Source organism: Macaca thibetana, chromosome 5 (genome assembly GCF_024542745.1).
Source record: "Macaca thibetana thibetana isolate TM-01 chromosome 5, ASM2454274v1, whole genome shotgun sequence".
NCBI classification, from domain to species: domain Eukaryota; kingdom Metazoa; phylum Chordata; class Mammalia; order Primates; family Cercopithecidae; genus Macaca; species Macaca thibetana.
This window is the reverse complement of record NC_065582.1, coordinates 132,927,805-132,946,224: the sequence shown is the minus strand read 5'-3', so window position 1 is coordinate 132,946,224 and position 18,420 is coordinate 132,927,805. Positions and strand designations below refer to the sequence as shown.

The 18,420-nt window shown below is 34.7% G+C and overlaps 1 protein-coding gene and 1 long non-coding RNA gene across 2 annotated transcripts in view; one reads left to right on the top strand and one right to left on the bottom strand.

The window, feature by feature from the left end:
• The window catches only part of CFAP299 (cilia and flagella associated protein 299), a 650,508-nt gene that overhangs the window by 185,788 nt on the left and 446,300 nt on the right, over positions 1-18,420 (bottom strand). The window lies entirely within an intron of this gene.
• LOC126955443 (uncharacterized) overlaps positions 1-18,420 on the top strand; it is a 41,319-nt gene that overhangs the window by 20,847 nt on the left and 2,052 nt on the right. The window lies entirely within an intron of this gene.

The window sequence follows — 18,420 nt, the reverse complement described above, 5'->3', positions numbered from 1 at the left end:
GAACATTTTAGCTCAAGGACAGTGGTGAATGAAATACCATTGGTAAGGGCAGGAAAATAGGATACCATATACCATATATAGTTATCCATGAAAGTATAATCATAGTCTCTTCAATATATGATGCTGGGAAAACTGGTTTTCCACATGCAAAATAATGAAATTGAACTGCCTTATACCATATACAAAAATAAACTCAGATGAATAAAATGCCTAAATGTAAAACCTAAAACCATAAAACTCCTAAAAGAAAACATAGAGGAAATGCTCCTTGGCATTGACCTTGGTGATGATTTTTTTGAATATCATACAATAAAAGCTCAGGTTATAAAAGAAAACAAAAATAAATGAGACTACATTCTGCACAGCAAAGAAAACAATCAACAAAATGAAAAGGCAGCCTATGGACTGGGAAAAATATTTGCAAACCACATATCTGATAATGGATTAATATCCAAAATTTGTAAAGAACTCATACAACTCATTAGGAAAAAAACAAATAACCTTATTAAATAATGGGCAAAGGACATAAGTAGACATTTCTCCAAATAAGAAATAAAAATGGCCAACAAGGCCAGGAGTGGTGACTCATGCCTGTAATCACAACACTTTGGGAGGCCGAGGCGCATGGATCACCTGAGGTCGGGAGTTGGAGACCAGCCTGACCAACATGGAGAAATCCCATCTCTACTAGAAATACAAAATTAGTTGGGCATGGTGGCACATGCCTGTAATCCCAGCTACTCGGGAGGCTGAGGCAGGAGAATCACTTGAACCTGGGAGGCCAAGGTTGCGGTAAGCCGATATCGCACCATTGCACTCCAGCCTGGGCAACAAGAGCAAAACTCCATCTCAATAAATAAATAAATAAATAGGCCAACAGGTGCATGAAAAGGCATTCAATATCACTAGTCATCTGGGAAATGCAAATTAAAACCACTATGAGATATCACCTCACATGTGTTAGGATGGGCATCCTCAAAAAGACAAGAGATCACAAGTGTTGGTGAGGGTGTGATGAAAAAGGAACCTCCATACACTGTTAGTGGGAAGGTAGACTGGGTTCTAAGGAAATTAAAAATGGAACTACTGTATGATCCAGCAATCCTTCCTCTGGGTATATACACAAAGGACTGTATTTTTACACTAAAGGAGCATATTTACACCACTTTGTAAGAATGCCTAAATTTCCATGTTCATTGAAGCTATATTCACAATAATGAAGACACAGAAACAACTATATATAATACACACAAATGGAATATTATTTAGCCTCTAAAAAAGAGATCCTGCCATTTGCTCCAACACGGACGAACCTGAAGGACATTATGCAAAGTGAAACAAGCCAGACACAGACAAAAATATTGCATTATCTCATTTATATGTAGAATCATAAAAAAAGTTGAATATACAGAGATAGAGAGTAAAACTGTCATTACCAGGGGTGGGGGTGGATAGAAGAAGAAAGTTTATGAACTGGGTTAAGACTTGTAACTACACTGTTTATCAAAATAAATTAATATGAAAGGATTAAAATGGAAACTTAAAGCAAAATGAAAGAAGGAGCAAGGTTGCAATATTACCACTTAGGATATTTTGTTGAACTAAAACAAATTTTGAAAGATTCCTAAAAACAAAAACGTGTTCTATTTTAGAACCCAGTGATGTTGTTCAAAATGCCATAATATATGTATAAGCGCTTTGAAGAAGTCTTTTGCGATGATATATTGCTTTTAGCCTAATTAATATTTGTTATAGTTTTAAAACAAAAACCTATTTCAGAATTCAAGTGATAGAAACATTAAAGAAGTTTTACATTCCATAATTTTACATCCATTTATGAAGGAAAATGAGTTGCTGAATACATTATAATTATGTAATAATGGCACCACTTAATAGCTATGCAAACTTGGATGAATTGCTTAAATATTCTAAGCCTTAATTTTCTCATTTATAAAATGGAGGTACCTCGTATGGCAGCCAGCCTCCAGAATGACCCCCAATGGTCCCTGCCTGCTAGTATTCAGGTTCTGATCTAGTTCCCTCCTACACTGAATAGATTGACTTGAGTAACCAACAGAATATTGTGTAAATGACATAGTGTTTCTGAGCATAAAAGATATTGAAGCTTCTGTCTTACTTTATTTTTCAACTACTCTTTCATCTTAGAAGTCGATACTAGAGTCTCAGTCAACCCTTCAGAGATTTGCTGCCTTAAATAACATTTTGGCTGAAATGAAGCATGAGAGACCATGAGCCAGAATTACTCAAATAAGCTGCTCTCCCTAATTTCTCACTTACAGAATTATGAAATAATAAATACAAGTTTTGGTGTAATATTTTATGCAGCAATAGATAACTCATATACTCTGCCTGATAAGGTCAGAAGAATTACATACTTGTCTGAAGCCATTTGAAAAATATCTAGAATGTAATGAATACACAAGAAGTGTTCATTATATTTCTGAGCACCAGTAGATTTTAGGAACTGGGATATGGATACATTGATATATATAGATATCTACATGGAATTTATATATCTACATGAAATATATATGTAATTACACACTCATGTGCACACACACATATAATAAATATGTATATATTAATATATTATATATGTATATAATTTAAACCCCATATAGTCAGCATTCTGTTTCAGGTGTCAGAAGACCCAACTCAAGCTTTCTTAAGCTGAAGAAAAAGAAAAATTTGTTGTTTAAAAATAACTAAAAGTATGATAGGGCTTGTTTCACAAACTGCTAAATTGAGGAGTTAAAACAATATCCTATTTCTTTCTATCCATGGGCTTTGCTCTCCTCCATTTTTGTTCTCATATTTTTTCCAGCAAGAGGGATTGTGGAAGCTTCACTGCTACATCTTTTAGGCTCCAGTCTGGTGGAAAAGAAGATGTCTTGCTTTTGCTTTGACTGAAGAATGTCAATGTCTTTGAACCAATCACACCCCCCTCCCCCAAAAAATGAAATTTCATAATTGTCCAGATAAAATCACATACTGCTTATGAACACATAGGCTAAAAGGGAAAGTGGGGATGCCTATAATAGGGTGAATGATTCTGGGCAAAAATAGTAGATATCTGATAACAATTATGTAAAGTAGACATATTATTATCACATTTCACAAAGGAGGACAATGAAGCTCAAGGCTTGAGTAGTGTGCCTGGAATTGCACAGCTATAAGTAGAACAGCTAGTCAGATCCCAGAGCCCATGTGCTGGACCACATTATTATATTTCCTCTCTAAGGGACTTTATTTTTTTTATTCTATTGTTTTTAGCAATTTGAGTTATTCAGATGCTACATTTGTTCCACTTCCTTTATCCTAAATTATACCCCTGTCTTATGTAATCTAGTCATTTTCTCCAATTATCCAATCCACTTAAACTAGGAAACTTACTAAACCTTGAGTCATATCAAATACCTCAAGTAGACCTGACCATAGAAAATCAGTGCACAACCTTGTTAGTGAAACCTTCCCTTATATTTATTGCATGAACAATGGCATTTACTCATTTACCACCCAGCCCTTCCAAATAGTCTTGGTCTAATTCCTAGACTAGAAAAAGGTTGTGACAGGAAAGTTTTGTTGGCTATCCATTCTGCTCTTTATGGAATTCATTCCTTTAAGATAAAGTCACAAAAATAATTTATTCTTCTAGAATATTATACAAAATATAGGTGTTTAGCTATCCTCCTCATCTAATATATCAATATCACATACACCTCTCTTATTTGAAATCCACTCTTAACCTCATGCTTTTTGAAGTGTTACTTTAAAATTGTGACTATAACTACACCTTTAACTATAACTTTAAGGTCTTAAAGACCAACAATATTAATAAAACACTCCTGATGATAAAAACAAAATTTGCCACGAAATTACTTTTTCTGAAGAAAAATGGTGTGAATTTGTACCTCAAAACAGTATTTTAAAAATGATTCACCAACAATAGAAGATATTTGAATAGAAGGCAACTGAATTTTTCTTTCTTTCTTTCTTTTTTTTTTTTTTTTTTTCTTTTTTTTGAGACGGAGTCTCACTCTGTCGTCCAGGCTGGAGTGCAGTGGCCGGATCTCAGCTCACTGCAAGCTCCGCCTCCCAGGTTCACGCCATTCTCCTGCCTCAGCCTCCCGAGTAGCTGGGACTACAGGGGCCCACCACCTCGCCCGGCTAGTTTCTTGTATTTTTTAGTAGAGACGGGGTTTCACCGTGTTAGCCAGAATGGTCTCGATCTCCTGACCTCGTGATCCACCCGTCTCGGCCTCCCAAAGTGCTGGGATTACAGGCTTGAGCCACCGCACCCGGCCCGAATTTTTCTTTCTTTACCTAATACACTATGGTCTCTTGACCCTGTTTACATATAAAAATGAGGTGTAATATTATCTAAATATAGAAAGCATATAATTATGTATATAATAATTATGTAATATACATTTTTCTATAGATTTCTTATGGAAGAAGGTTGTCACAAAGAATCAGCGTAAGCACAAACATTCATTAGTTTTGGGTCTAATTTACAGGCATACAATACTTAGAAAAAATCAACTTATCCATCCTTCTATGGAGTTTTGTTTACCACCTATTCTAGTTCTACTATAAATATAGACTCTGTCTACCCAGTCAATATATAGTGTCTCACAGGATTACATATTTTGCATATATTTTTTCCAAATTTAGTTGTGTGTGTGTTTGTGTGTATATATAGGCTCATCTATTTAATTTCTATTTACATGTCATTAGCAATAGCCTTATGTATATAGTCAAAGACAAAAAAAATTTATTAACTAAAGTTTCCATCTAAAGCAGTAGATATAAATAGGTTTATTGATGATAAAAGAACTATGAGACTGATAAGAATAATTTGCTTGCTTCTAAGGCAACCCAAAAGTTGTTCTTCTTAAATACTGAGTACATCATATAATTTCTATACCTTATGCTGTGATGCTGTACACATTTCAGTAATTCAGTCAGCAAAACATCTGAGTAGACTTTTAGTATGCTGTGCTAACTGCTATGGGAATACAAAGAAGTACTTTGTCTAAGATTTCTTAGTGGTGAAGATGGGACTCTGAGAAAGTGGCAATGCCTTTCAAAAGCTTACAATGGCACAGAGAGACCATCAGCAGCAATAAATTCCAATGAAGCAACATTCTATTATTAAATCCCAAATGAGTGGTGAGGCAATTGCAGCTAAAGACATGCTGGTGAAGAGAATAAGGGATGGTGATGGAGTGAAGAATGGAGGCAGTTTCTTAGAAAACCTCGTAGAGTTTGTTTAAAGAATAAGTAGGATTTGCAGATGTGGAGAGAGGGAAGGAGACCATTCCAGACAAGGATTAAAAGTATGAATCAAAGCATAAAATGAACAATTGTGGCAATAAGAGTAGGAATATGAAAAAAAGATGAGAGAGTCTAAAGCAGTGGAACAAGCTGTAGAAAATCATGCTGGAAAAGTACAGTAAATACAAGCAGAGGTGTTTCCAAGCTTGCTCCACAGTACGGAGGCTTTGAGTCAATGAGATTCCGGAGAACATATATTTTTTCCAATCTCTCTTACATAATGAATTTTTCCTATGCTTTTTTCAAAGAAAAGTCCTATCATTTTATGTACAAATAAGTAAGTGAGTAAATAAATAAAAGCAGATAGTCAAAGATTGAGAAGACACTACAGTGCCAATTGTGGGGTGGTAAAGTGCAGATTTAGGGAATAGTATGCCAGTGTTTGATGAGAATACCTGCCAATGGGAGACTGACAGTGGAGACAGGGCTGGAAGAGGCTGGAGGAAGGTTAAGGAGACCACAGCCTGTCGCAGTATAGATATGAACAGTGTCTGAATGTCTGAATTTAATATCTAATAGGAGTTCAGGCATATGGTGACATGGGCGAAACCTACCTGTGGTAAAATGAAGAAAAAATAATAGATGCAAGGGGAAAAGAAGGCAAATAACTCATTCTCTCTCCAGGATTGTGCTAGACAGGTGACTTGCCTGCTTGCATTTAATTTTCATTCCACACTAGCAAACTAGGATACATTACTAGGTGGGGCGGCCAGGTTATGACCTGAAGTCAGAGACAGAAAAAAAATAGCTTTTCTGTGGTAGAATTAGATAATATACTGAGTAGAGGCGTTGACTCAAAAAATGCTCACTTAGTGTCCATTTTGAAGACATGGAAGAGCTGAAAATGAACTTATTTGTCAGAGAGTACAACATAGAGATTAAGAGTGCAGACAATGGATCAGACTGCTTAATGCAGGCTTTAGATTTGCCCATAGTTTGCTACGTGATACAGGGGTGAGCTACTTAACTCCGTACATCAGGTGTTTTCATCTATAAAATAGAGATAATGGTGTTTGCCTTCTAAGCTTGTTCTGAGTGTTGAGTTAGTTAATATATGTGAAATGCTTAGAAAACTGTTGGGTATATAATAAATAGTAAATACATGTTAGCTATTATTTTATAATAGTTTAAGACAGTATCTACAAAATCATACAGATGAAAATTTGTGGGTTAATTTACATGTGATAAAATTGCATAGAACTAAGTACACATACACAAATGAGTACAAGTAAAACTGGGGCAATCTCAGTAAGCTTGGTGGATTGTGTCAATGTCAATATACTGGTTGTAATATTGTGCTATAGTTTTGTAAGATGTTGGCATTGAAAAAAAAAAAGGTAAGTGAAATTATTTCAAAATAAAAAGTTTAGTTTTTAAAAGATGTAGATTGTTCTCTATCCCTTTATAAATCTGTGGAAGAAATGGCTACGTTGCAGTGCACTAGTTTATGTGAAGAGGAAGACTGCATGTGATATGGATAGAAGAGTCATCTAGTAAGAGCTTAAAAGTAATTTGTACCAGCAGTATCTGTGAAGAAGGAGGGGGTAGTAAATCAGTAATTTTCTACAAAACAAAACAAAACAAACTCAGTTTAACTGCCAGTAGAATTTGGAAAATAAAGTAATGATTCTACAGTTCCAAGGCTATCACAAAAACCTAATTTATTCACTGCACTATAACGTCTAGTTGAGGGATCAAAAAAGGGTGCAGCCCAAACAAATTGCCTCCATCAGAGGAAAGACCACTTTTTTCTAATTTGTACAAGGGGACTCTAAGGGTTGAAACAGGTATAAAATAAGACTTGCTCTTCTCCAAGTTGGTATAACAAGCATATTCTGCATAGGCAGTATCTAAATATCTGTTGTACTTCAGCTAGAAAGCCTTGAACCAGTCTATAGCACAAATTGAAAAAAAGAAGATACTTTAAAAAAAATCCTGAGACTCAATAAGGAAATTGAAACTTTAGAAGCTGGAATTGTTTTTCTGACTTTTCATGTCTCTAAGGAAATACCAGGGATTTAGGAATAATAAAGTAATTCTAGTGACTTTTTTATTGAAGTGTAAGCTAATTTTGTTCAACTCAAAGAGCTAAAAGTAAATTTTTTCTCTTTTTAAAATTTGGGCTTTACTATCGTAGAAATGTCTTAAAATACAAATGTGGATAAAATAGTATAATGAATTTCCCTTACCTATTGACCAGCTTCAAAACTTATCAACATGGTAAATCCTGTCTCATCTACTCATGTAGCCACAGTTCCACTGAATTATATTAAAGAAAATCATAAATGTTGTATTATCTGCATATAGTTTAGTATACATCTCTAAGAGTTAAGGGCCCTTTAAAAATATCCAAAATAGGATTGTCACACCTAAAATTTCCCAATTGTTTTATAAATGTCTTCTTTGAGTTAGTTTTTTGAAATCAGGACATAAGCAAGGTTGCAAAATTGCATTTGATTAATACGCTTTTCAAGATAATTCCTCCTCTTCCTTTAAGATCTTGACTAAATGGTCCAAGATCATAGAAGTAAGATGTGATAGATCTAAGATTTGAACATCAGTGTTTTACATCTGTATGACTTATATTTCTCTGTATGCCAGACTGAGAAATTTGGGAGAGTTAGTAATATTAGCGCTGAAGTACTTAAACAGGGAACCTAGCCTAGCCTGAATGAAAAGTCAAAAGCAAGCATAGGACTACTTCAACAGAGGGTGAGTGTCAAACAATGCAATGTCTCACTCATAGAAAAAAGTAGATTCAGGAGGTGTGGGATGCAGGCGTAGGAATAGGGGATGCAAAATTTTAGTATACTTTATGGAATGTAGCAAATATTGTATCTGAACACATGCAAAAATCATTTGACTTTCAAAGAGGATAAACATTTGTTATGGCTCCCTCCAAAACATAAATGTTTCTCTATAAGAGTAACGTGCAGAATAAGGGAAATTTAGTCCTTTTTGGTGTGCATGGTTTAGATCACACCTGAAAATTGCAATCTAGGGAGCCATCCTTCAGGAAGCAAAAAATTTGAGCGTGTATAAAAAGAGTAGACATAATAGTAGAGCAACCAGTCATCAAAAAAGGAAACGATTAAGAAAATGGGGGTGTTTAGAGTGGAAGAGATTTCAAGAGTATATAACCTATTTTATTTATAGGGTTATAATCAGGTTGAATAATAAGACTGTGTTGTCCCAGAAGGTTTTTCTTTTTAGGATAGAGTGGTAGAAATTGTTATTGTAATACCATTTTATCTGATTTTTCCATTATTTGAGCTGTTTGAAAATGTAATTGGCTATCTCTGTAATGATTCTTTCTTATTTTACTTATTTTTTATTTTACTTTAAGTTCTGGGATACATGTGCAGAACATGCAGGCTTGTTACATAGGTATACATGTGCCATGGTGGTTTGCTGCACCCATCAACCCGTCATTTAGGTTTTAAGCCCCGCATGTATTAGGTATTTGTCCTAATGCTCTCCCTCCCCTTGCCCTCATCTCCCGACAGGCCCCGGTGTGTGATGTTCCCCTCCCTGTGTCCACGTGTTCTCATTGTTCAACTCCCACTTATGAGTGAGAACATCTTAATTATTTTGAAGTCACAGACACTTTTGAGAATCTGATTAAGGCATGGACCTTAACCTACATATAAATATATTTGCATATAGTTTCATGGTGTTAATTCCTGACACTCATTTATGTACTACTATGGAGTTCGTGACCCCAAGTTAAGAACCACCACGAGTTTGAAAGTTCTCTAGTGCTAGAAATGCCCAAGTAGAAGTGGAGCAACCACTGTGGCCTGACACTGTAGTGAAACGGGAAAACAGGTTGATGAGCTTCTGGCAAGGTTCTAAAATAATTGTGAAAATTGCCAAATTAGCATGATATATTTGTATGTTCCTGCTCCTAATCACCTGTACAAGCATTTCCTTGTGTCCTAAACAGTTTTGAAAGCCTCTATTACCTTGCAGTATTTCATTAATTCCACCTTTTAATTATTGCCATGGTGTTAGAGTTGGCAAGAGTGCTTTGAACCTAGCAGCAACAATCTACATCCAGGGGGAGAAAAAGAAGAAAAAGAGATGCAACCTGAGCCAGAACCATCATCTGCTCTACAAGACAATTTCTTTTATAAAATGCCAATATCCTCAAATGGCATCAAATTGTCATATTTATTTTGTTGACTCGGTTCCTAAATTGCAATTCAAATCACTTACTGGAATATTTCAATGTGTTAAAAATAATATCAAAGCAAACAAAGACTCATGTCTTTCTCACTTCTTACAACCATTTTGTTTATGAATTTGCATCCCAGACAAACATGTTTTATTTGGATGGTCAGTTTTTCAAAAATATTCTCCAAAATTCTCACAAGTCCAAGATTTTAAGTCTTTTTACAAACATATTTGGATTGATTTTTTTTCATACTTTTAGTGTTCTCATTCTTTTTTTAGTAAACTTTCAAATTATTTCTACTTTGCAGTGTAGTCTGGTGCAAGGCTACTTTGTTGAAACCTGAAAAGTGTGTTCTTATTTTACTCTCCAAACTGATTAACTATATAATTTAAAAACACATCAACCAAACAGCAAGAAAATAAATATGGTGCATTACAGATAAAAGAGACCTAATCATAAATTAGTAAATGCAATGTATAAATAAATTAATTAAATATCCATATGTGAAAGTAATTCATGCTCATTGAAGAAAACATAGATATAAGAGAAGCTTAAGAAAAAATAATCTTTGCCAGTAATTCCACCATACTGAGATATTGCAATTATGTTATAATACTTTCTTGTTTTCTTTTATACCTTACAAATATATCCCTATGTTAGACATTTAATTAGAAACATGTTTATTTAGGTTTATATATGGGTTACATATATAGAGATTTATATATAGGTTTATGTCTTAGTTTTGCAATAAGCATATCCCATCTCTATGCCATTACTCTTTGAAAATAGTTTTTAATAGCAGTATTCACCAAATGTAAACACTATTTTTTAATGAGTACTTTCTTTTGACATTGGATTCATCCATTTTTTTTTTTTTTTTTTTTTTTTTTTTTTTTTTTTTTTTTTTTTTGAGACAGAGTCTTCCTCTGTTGCCCAGGCTGGAGTGCAGTAGCGTGATCTCAGTTCACTGCAAGCTCCACCTCCCGAGTTCACACTATTCTCCTCTCTCAGCCTCCCAAGTAGCTGGGACTACAGGCATCCGCCACCATGCCTGGCTAATTTTTTTTTTTTTTTTTTTTCTTTTTTTAAAGTAGAGATGGGGTTTCACCGTGTTAGCCAGGATGGTCTCGATCTCCTGACCCCATGATCCGCCCGCCTCGGCCTCCCAAAGTGCTGGAATTGCAGGTGTGAGCCATCGCGCCCGGCCCTAATTTTTTAATTTCATAAGTGGGACTGTGATGAATATCTGTGTCCATATATATTTAGAAGCAGAATCACTAGATCAAAGATTGTGGATATAATAAGCTATTAAAGACATATTGCCAACTATCTGCATGAGAGTTTTCTGCAATGGCATCATCCATGTGTTTGAATGCTGATTTCACATTACTAATTTTGCCAACAGTGTATATTAAATGATTGCCAAATCGACATATGTAGTTATCACAATATATATTTATATTATTATGTGGTTATCTTAATGCACATATTAATTAAAGGGGAACTTCAGCATTTTTACATATTTATTGACCACTTCTAATTCTTCTGTGAATTGTTTAAGGTCTTTGTCCAAAGAAATATGGTTTAAAGGAAAAGAGAAAATAAATTTTAACTACATATACATAAATATGCATTTTTTATATTAGCAGCAAGTAAAAAATACAAATTGATACACTCCACGGGAAGAAGGAGTTTGAAAGTGCAGATTATTTAGTTTTTATATGTGACTTTGTTTTAAGTTAATATTATTATTATTTTTTAAAATAAAGTATCAGCATGTTTCCCCTAAAAAAAGTATTTGTGTATGCAAAGTTTTGGTGACTTCAGGGTAACTTATGTGCCTGAAAAAACTTACTTATAGCTATTTGAAGTTTTCAAATTAATATTAATTTAACAACTTCACAAATTCACAGGCCTATTTTACTTAAGGTTTTAAGTTCAAATTTTAAGTTATCTGACGTTTTCTTCGTTATTTCTTTTCATAAATTGGGAAAATTTTTAAAGTCTCTCACAAGGAAGCTTTTGATTAATATGTGATCAGCCAAACATAAACTAAAATTTTGTAACAATTTCTACCATTTTAAACTTAATTAAATTATTTCAAACATTTTCAACTACATCTCATGTATAAACCCAGTAACTTTCTTTTGAAGTATTTCAATTTACTCCAGTTAGCAATTTGCTAGAGTACTGAAGTAACTTTAGTAACTCTAATATTAAACTTTAAACTATAAATGCAACTTAAGACTCTTTAATATTATAAAAAAATTATAATTTTTGAACCTAAGAAATTACAATTTCTAAAAGATCACTCAAATGTACATTTAATTGTAATCAAGCACAACCTGGCCAAATACTCTAAAACCAAACATCAAATGAAAAGGATTGACCAAATTATTACAAAAAATTTCATTTCTAGATTTAACAAAAACATAATAAGGCTATGATAATATTTGATACTCTATCATTTATATTTACAATTCTAATACTGCCAGGATTTAAAGGAAAATCATCCACTATGGAAAAAAGAAAAGTGGGGTTATCATCTCTGCAGAATGAAAAATTAAAAATGGACTGCAGACATCAGATGGGTTTTTCCCTTGTCACTAAGTAAAAAATGCTGGTCCACTTGTTTTAGTTACTATGTCAACCATTTATTCAAATCCATACCCTCCAAATAGGATAGGCTATTAGGACTAGTCTGCTCAAGAAACTTTAGCAGAGATCATTTTCTGGCATTTCCAGTCAATAGCATCACACCCTATAGAATTTACTACCTACTAGGATTCAACTAATCTAGTCCCTGTTTTACGCTATTATGAATTGTTTCATATTCTTACAGTGTGGTCAGGCCACAATTCTTATGGATATTTAAATGATATCTGATTACATTCCTTATATCTCCCAGAATTTTACCAATTCTGTGGTTACATCATTAAAGTCATACTAATAACATTAATAGATAAAATAATGCCTATTTCTGTTCCTGTATTAGTTTGCTGAGGATGATGGTTTCCAGCTTCATCCATGTCCCTGCAAAGGACATGATCTCATTCTTTCTTATGGATGCATAGTATTCCATAGTGTATATGTACTACATTTTCTTTATCCAGTTTATCTTTGATGGGAATTTGGGTTGGTTCCATGTCTTTGCTATTGTAAATAGTGCTATAATAAACATATGTGTGCATGTGTCTTTATAGCAGAATGATTTATAATCCTTTGGCTACATACCCAATAATGGGATTGCTGGGTCAAATGGTATTTTTCGTTCCCAAACACTGGATGTTCCCACTCATAAATGGGAATTGCATAATGAGAATACATGGACACAGGGAGGGGAATAACACACTCCGGCGCCTGTCAGGAGGTGGGGGAGAAGAGGAGGGAGAGCGTTAAGACAAATACCTAATGCATGTGGGGCTTAAGACCTAGATGATGAGTTGACAGGTGCAGCAAACCACCATGGCACATGTATACCTATGTAACAAATCTGCACGTGATGCACACGTATCCCAGAATTTAAAGTAAAATTTTTAAAAATAGTGCCTACTGGGAAAGTATACTTTCTCAATTGGTTATAGATATATAATCTAATTATATATGAGATTCCATTCAACTTAGCTGATTAGAGTGAGTTCCCAGAAATGAAACTACCACCTGAAGCAGACCTAAATGAAATTGCTGCTACTCAGTACCCATGCAATTATGTTCCTGTGTCCTCTATGGTCAGTCACATCTCCTTTTCTTCATACCCATAAAGTGATAAGAGACCTGCACCACACTTCTGTCTGGCAACTCTCGACATATTTTTTTGTCAATTTTCTCCAAGCTACATTGATGTTTATCACGTTTTGTAAAGCAAAGGATATTCACTAATCTCTTATTGACCACTAATCTTTATCATCTGTTTACTTGGCTGATACCTTAAAGGTGTTTTCCTGCCACAAGCCAGTAAGAATTTAGATTTTTGAATCCTGTATTATTATTCCCATGCCTCTACTCAGCCAGAAATAATAGGTCAGAGCTGTTCAACTGACCAACAAAGCTTGGGACTGCAGTTAGAAAACACGTGGCAGTCATGGCTAGTCATCCTTTGAGGTCCATTTTTCCTTTTCTCTATAACAATAAAAATTCTAAGCTGGGTCTGTCATCGTTCAGCAAAGAATAACATTTACAGACTCCTTTGCGGCTGGGAATAGACATTTGACCAGGCTCTATAAAAATGGGATGTAAGAGGAAATCAGTGCTTGCAACTTCTAGTCATTCATCTTAATTTAAATGACCGTGTCTTCTCTGTCCTTCTACTTGTCCATGTTACCTGGAATTATGAAGGGGGCTGGAGGGGTCACCTTAAAGCACATGATTGAAGACATGTATTTAAGATGCCTGACCAGGGACAGAGAGAAAAGATTATTGGTAGAAAATAAAATTATCAGTGATAATGAGAACAAAGTAACTTGAAATGGAAGGGACATAAAAGGAATGGAGTGATTATGGAATAATTAAGCCTCCTAGTCTCCCAGCTAAAGCCTAATGAAATACACATGATAAGATCTGGGGCTAGCTGTGATAATTATTTTATATGTGTCTTAGAAGCATATGGCATCCTGAAATGATGTGTCCACATATGTTGTTGTGTAATGAGTTTTCTTACTGTGCTTATGTAGGTTATTCAAGAGCAGCACAGATCAGGATGCCACCTGTCATTTTTCTAACTGTGACATGTACTGTAAAATTAGTGCACCATATGATTATGTAATAAAAGTGGTTATTACTAATAAATAACAGTTTACTTTGAGAATGAAATTTTATTAGCTTATGTATAATCAACTCTCACTTATTGGTAGTTCTGGAAGAGCATGCAAACCCCAAAAATAAAAAATAAAGAGATATGTGTGTATGTGTGTAGGTATATATGTGCCTGTGTGTGTATGTTTATGAAGTTAACTTTTGAATTACAAAACACTGATACAAAAAAAAAAAAGATGCCTGAGCAATAACATAAAAGGATCATGGGTCCCCAATACCTAGGGGCCATCATATCAGCCCTAGATGCTTATAATCAGCCTGTTACTTAAAAGGGAGAGAAAAGCCTATCTTCTTTAAACCAGTGGAACTTTACCAGTTATTATGAGTTGAATGGAACTCCAAATAACAATATAATCTGAGAAGATACTCAGTAATATGCCTAATGAGTTTTCATTATTTGAGAACACATTATGATTTTATTCAACTGAATTATGAGAAAATATTTAGCTACATTAATTGTACCATCAAGCATTATAATTAATATCCTGATATGTAAATTTGTCTGTACCAAATATCTATGTTTCTGAGCAAATACGGATTTATCTTTGCACTGGTGGGAGGTAAATAAATTTGGTCTGTGCCTGATATTTTGAAAAAGTATAAACATCTATGCTGGTTTTAGCATATTAAGGAATATGCTTCACAATAACCCTAGGAGATGGGGGTATAGAGTAATATTAGTGGAAGAGGCTTTGGAGTAAAGGAGATCTGGAATGGATTGTGGCTGTGCTACTGTGGTAGGCAGAATTCTCAAATGGCCCGCATGACTCCCACTCCCTGCTCTGCATGCCTAGGATAACCCTCCCCTTGAGTGTGGACAGATCCTGAGAATAGGATGGGATAAGATTCCCGTAATTGGTTATTAATCAGTAAAGTTTGAGTTCAGTTAAAAAAAAAAAAAAAAAAAAAAAAAAAAAAAAAGTCTAGGTGGGTCTGACCTAATTAGCCGAGTCCTTAAGAAATCATAGGAATGCTTGCGGTCAGAAAGATTGAAAATGCTGGAGAATCTATGGAGGGAGCCATCTGGCAAGGACTTGAAAGCAGCCCCCCGAAGCTGAGAGTGGCCCTATCTGACAAATAACAAGACAACAGGGACTTACTCCCACAACCAAAAGAACTGAGTTTGGCAAACTACCTGAGGGAGGCTGGGAACAAATATTTCCTTAGTTATGATTCCAAATGAGGAGGCAGCTGGCTGACACCTTGATTTCAAAGAAACAGGTTTTTAAAGGAAAGGGAAAGTAAAATTTAAATATGCATACACATTTTTTATAAATTTATATTAGCAGATTTTAAACACTGTGAAAGGACACACATCTCTGGAGGGGATGTTTGGAAGAGCAGAAATATTAATTGGTTTTTAATGTACCTTGTTTGTACTTAAAAATAGGAAGGATGATCTCTGTTATGTAATGGCAGAATGCTTAGCAAAATTGTTTCCTGCAGTTATGGAGAAAACACAGCTTTCAATCCATAAACTTATATATATAGTTGAGGAGATTGTCAAGCAAAGTGCTGAAGATGCTAGCAGCCTATAGTAAACTTCCAGAATATTCAGGTTATTTCAAGAGATTAAGAGTTGCTCCGCATATCCTCTCAATCAAGCCAGAGTGCCTCTAAGAAGAGGAACAAAAAATAAAGAAGAGGTTATGATAAAAAGATTTATAGATATGACTTTTGTCTAATCGAGCAAAAATCTATAGATGGAGATTACACATAAGGCTCACAAAGTCCTTGAGAACATTATATCAGCTGAAATGCTGCATGCTTGACTTGAAAGGGACCAAGAAAGTACAAAGAAAGAAGTTTGTTGGATCCCCAAAATTATTCTGACAGGAAACAACCTAATAAACTACTCAGCTCCGAAAGTTTGCTACTTTTTCATAAAAAGAAAGGATGACTCAGAGGGTGGAACTACAGGACTAGATGGTAGAACAGAGAGCCACAGAGATTAATTCCCAGGCCTGACAAACTAATCAATAACTGATAATGAGCAAGAAGACAGGGGTCTTAGTGACAGCTACAAGAAAGTGAATTATGCCAAGAGTAAATAAGCTTGAAAGAGGACCCCAATCCTCAGATAAGAATTGCAGCCTTGGCCAACATCTTGATTTTGGCTTGTTGAGGCCTGAGGAGGGGACTGAGCTAGCCCATTCATGGACTTCTGACATATAGAACTGTGAGATAATACATGGGAATTGACTGGACATGGTGGCTCATGCCTGTAATCCCAGCACTTTGGGAGGCCAAGATGGGAGGATTGCTTGTGCCCAGAGGTTCCATACCAGCCTAGGCAACATAGTGAAACCTCATTTCTACAAAAAATTTAAAAATTAGCTACACATGGTAGCTTATGACTTGTAGTCCCAGCTATTCAGGAGGCTAAGGTAGGAGGATCACCTGAGCCAGAAGGTAGAGGCTGTAGTGAATCGAGATCACACCACCACACTCTAGTCTGGGCAATAGAGTGAGACCCTGTCTCAAAAAAACAAATAAATAGGAATTATATAAGCCATTAAGTTTATAGTATTTTATTGTATAGTAACATAAAATGAATATATCCAATGAGCCATGTCACCTTTAGTAAAAGCTTTATAATATACTTGCTAAGCCTCAACTTCTGCATCAGTAAAATAGGGTAATACTCAAGTCATACCAGAGTGTATTGAATAAAATAATTCTTACTAAGCTCTAAGTAAACTGTCAGGCACCTACTAAGCACTAAACAAAATGTATTTATCATTATTTCCAGAAAATTATAAAGCCTTTTTTTTTTCTTTCAAATGGCAGTATTTGCATCTCTCAAAGATTTAACCTAAAGTAATCTAGTCTGCTCTGCTCCCATGCCTTGTCTCCACTTTTGGAAAGCATTGCTACACCTCACATGGCAAATTCAAAGGTTTCTTTTTACATAAAGCTTTACTTGAATCATCTCAGCATCAGTCAGTCCATCCTCTGAGCTATCACAGAATATGCTACTCATTATCATTAAGGTACACTTCATTCTACCTTGTATCTGGTTGGTTGTATGTATATATTGTCTTGAAATTGAAGACTGTCTTAACTCAGTTGTACTCATTTTTGTATCTATGCCTTGGACCTTTGACACTCAAATTTGCCAATCGCCTATTACAGAGTAGAAACTTAAGCAATATATATTGACTTGAAATAGATCATCAAAAGGGAATTCTGCATAACGTATTCAGTTCATGCAACACTTTAAATTTTCCATGGCAAAAAAAAATTTTTTTTCTATATTTTTTTAGATGGTTAAATATTAGACCTTCTTTGGCAAATCAACAAGAATAGGCATGGTTAATAATACATTTATTTTCATGCTTTAAATACGAATCTATTTTTAACATTGCTGCCAGTTTGACTCTACTGTGTATATACTTAACAGTATGGAGCAACCAGATAGTTTATAAAATTCAGTTTAAAAATAAAATGTTTTATAAAGTATCTAAAAATACGTTATGTGTTTGATGGATTAGATTTTTCATATTCCCACTGATTTTTTTCCTGGTGTTATTGAACAATCTCTCTTTGACTTTAGGGTAACCAATTTAAACTCAAATTAATAAACAGATACATTTTACTAGTAGTTGTCACCATCCTAATTCTGAGGTGTAACATGCGACTTCTTGGGAACATCTGTGAAATCCTATGTGCTTTGCAAAAGCTGTTTTTAGAATCTTAGGTGTTATTACTGATGTTTGGTTACTGATGATTCATCCTCCCAGAAGAGAAGCAAATGGATGCCAATAATGTTGACAGTACTCTGGACTGCACTTGTTAAAATGTTCTCACTTGCAAAACTGAAGCACAAATATATTTTTATATCCAAGGCAAACAAATTGTGTACAACCAGGCATAATGTGTTTTACTAGGAATTCCAGCTTTGGTTTTTAAAATATCAACACTAATATTAATTTTCTTAAAAAAGATGTATATTGGGCAATTAAAAGGATATAACTAGTGAAACAAAAAATAGTCTATTTTGATAAAGGAGAGTTGTATTTGATAAATAAGTGAGCAAGTCAACCTAAGTTCCTCAAAAGAATGAAAGTCAT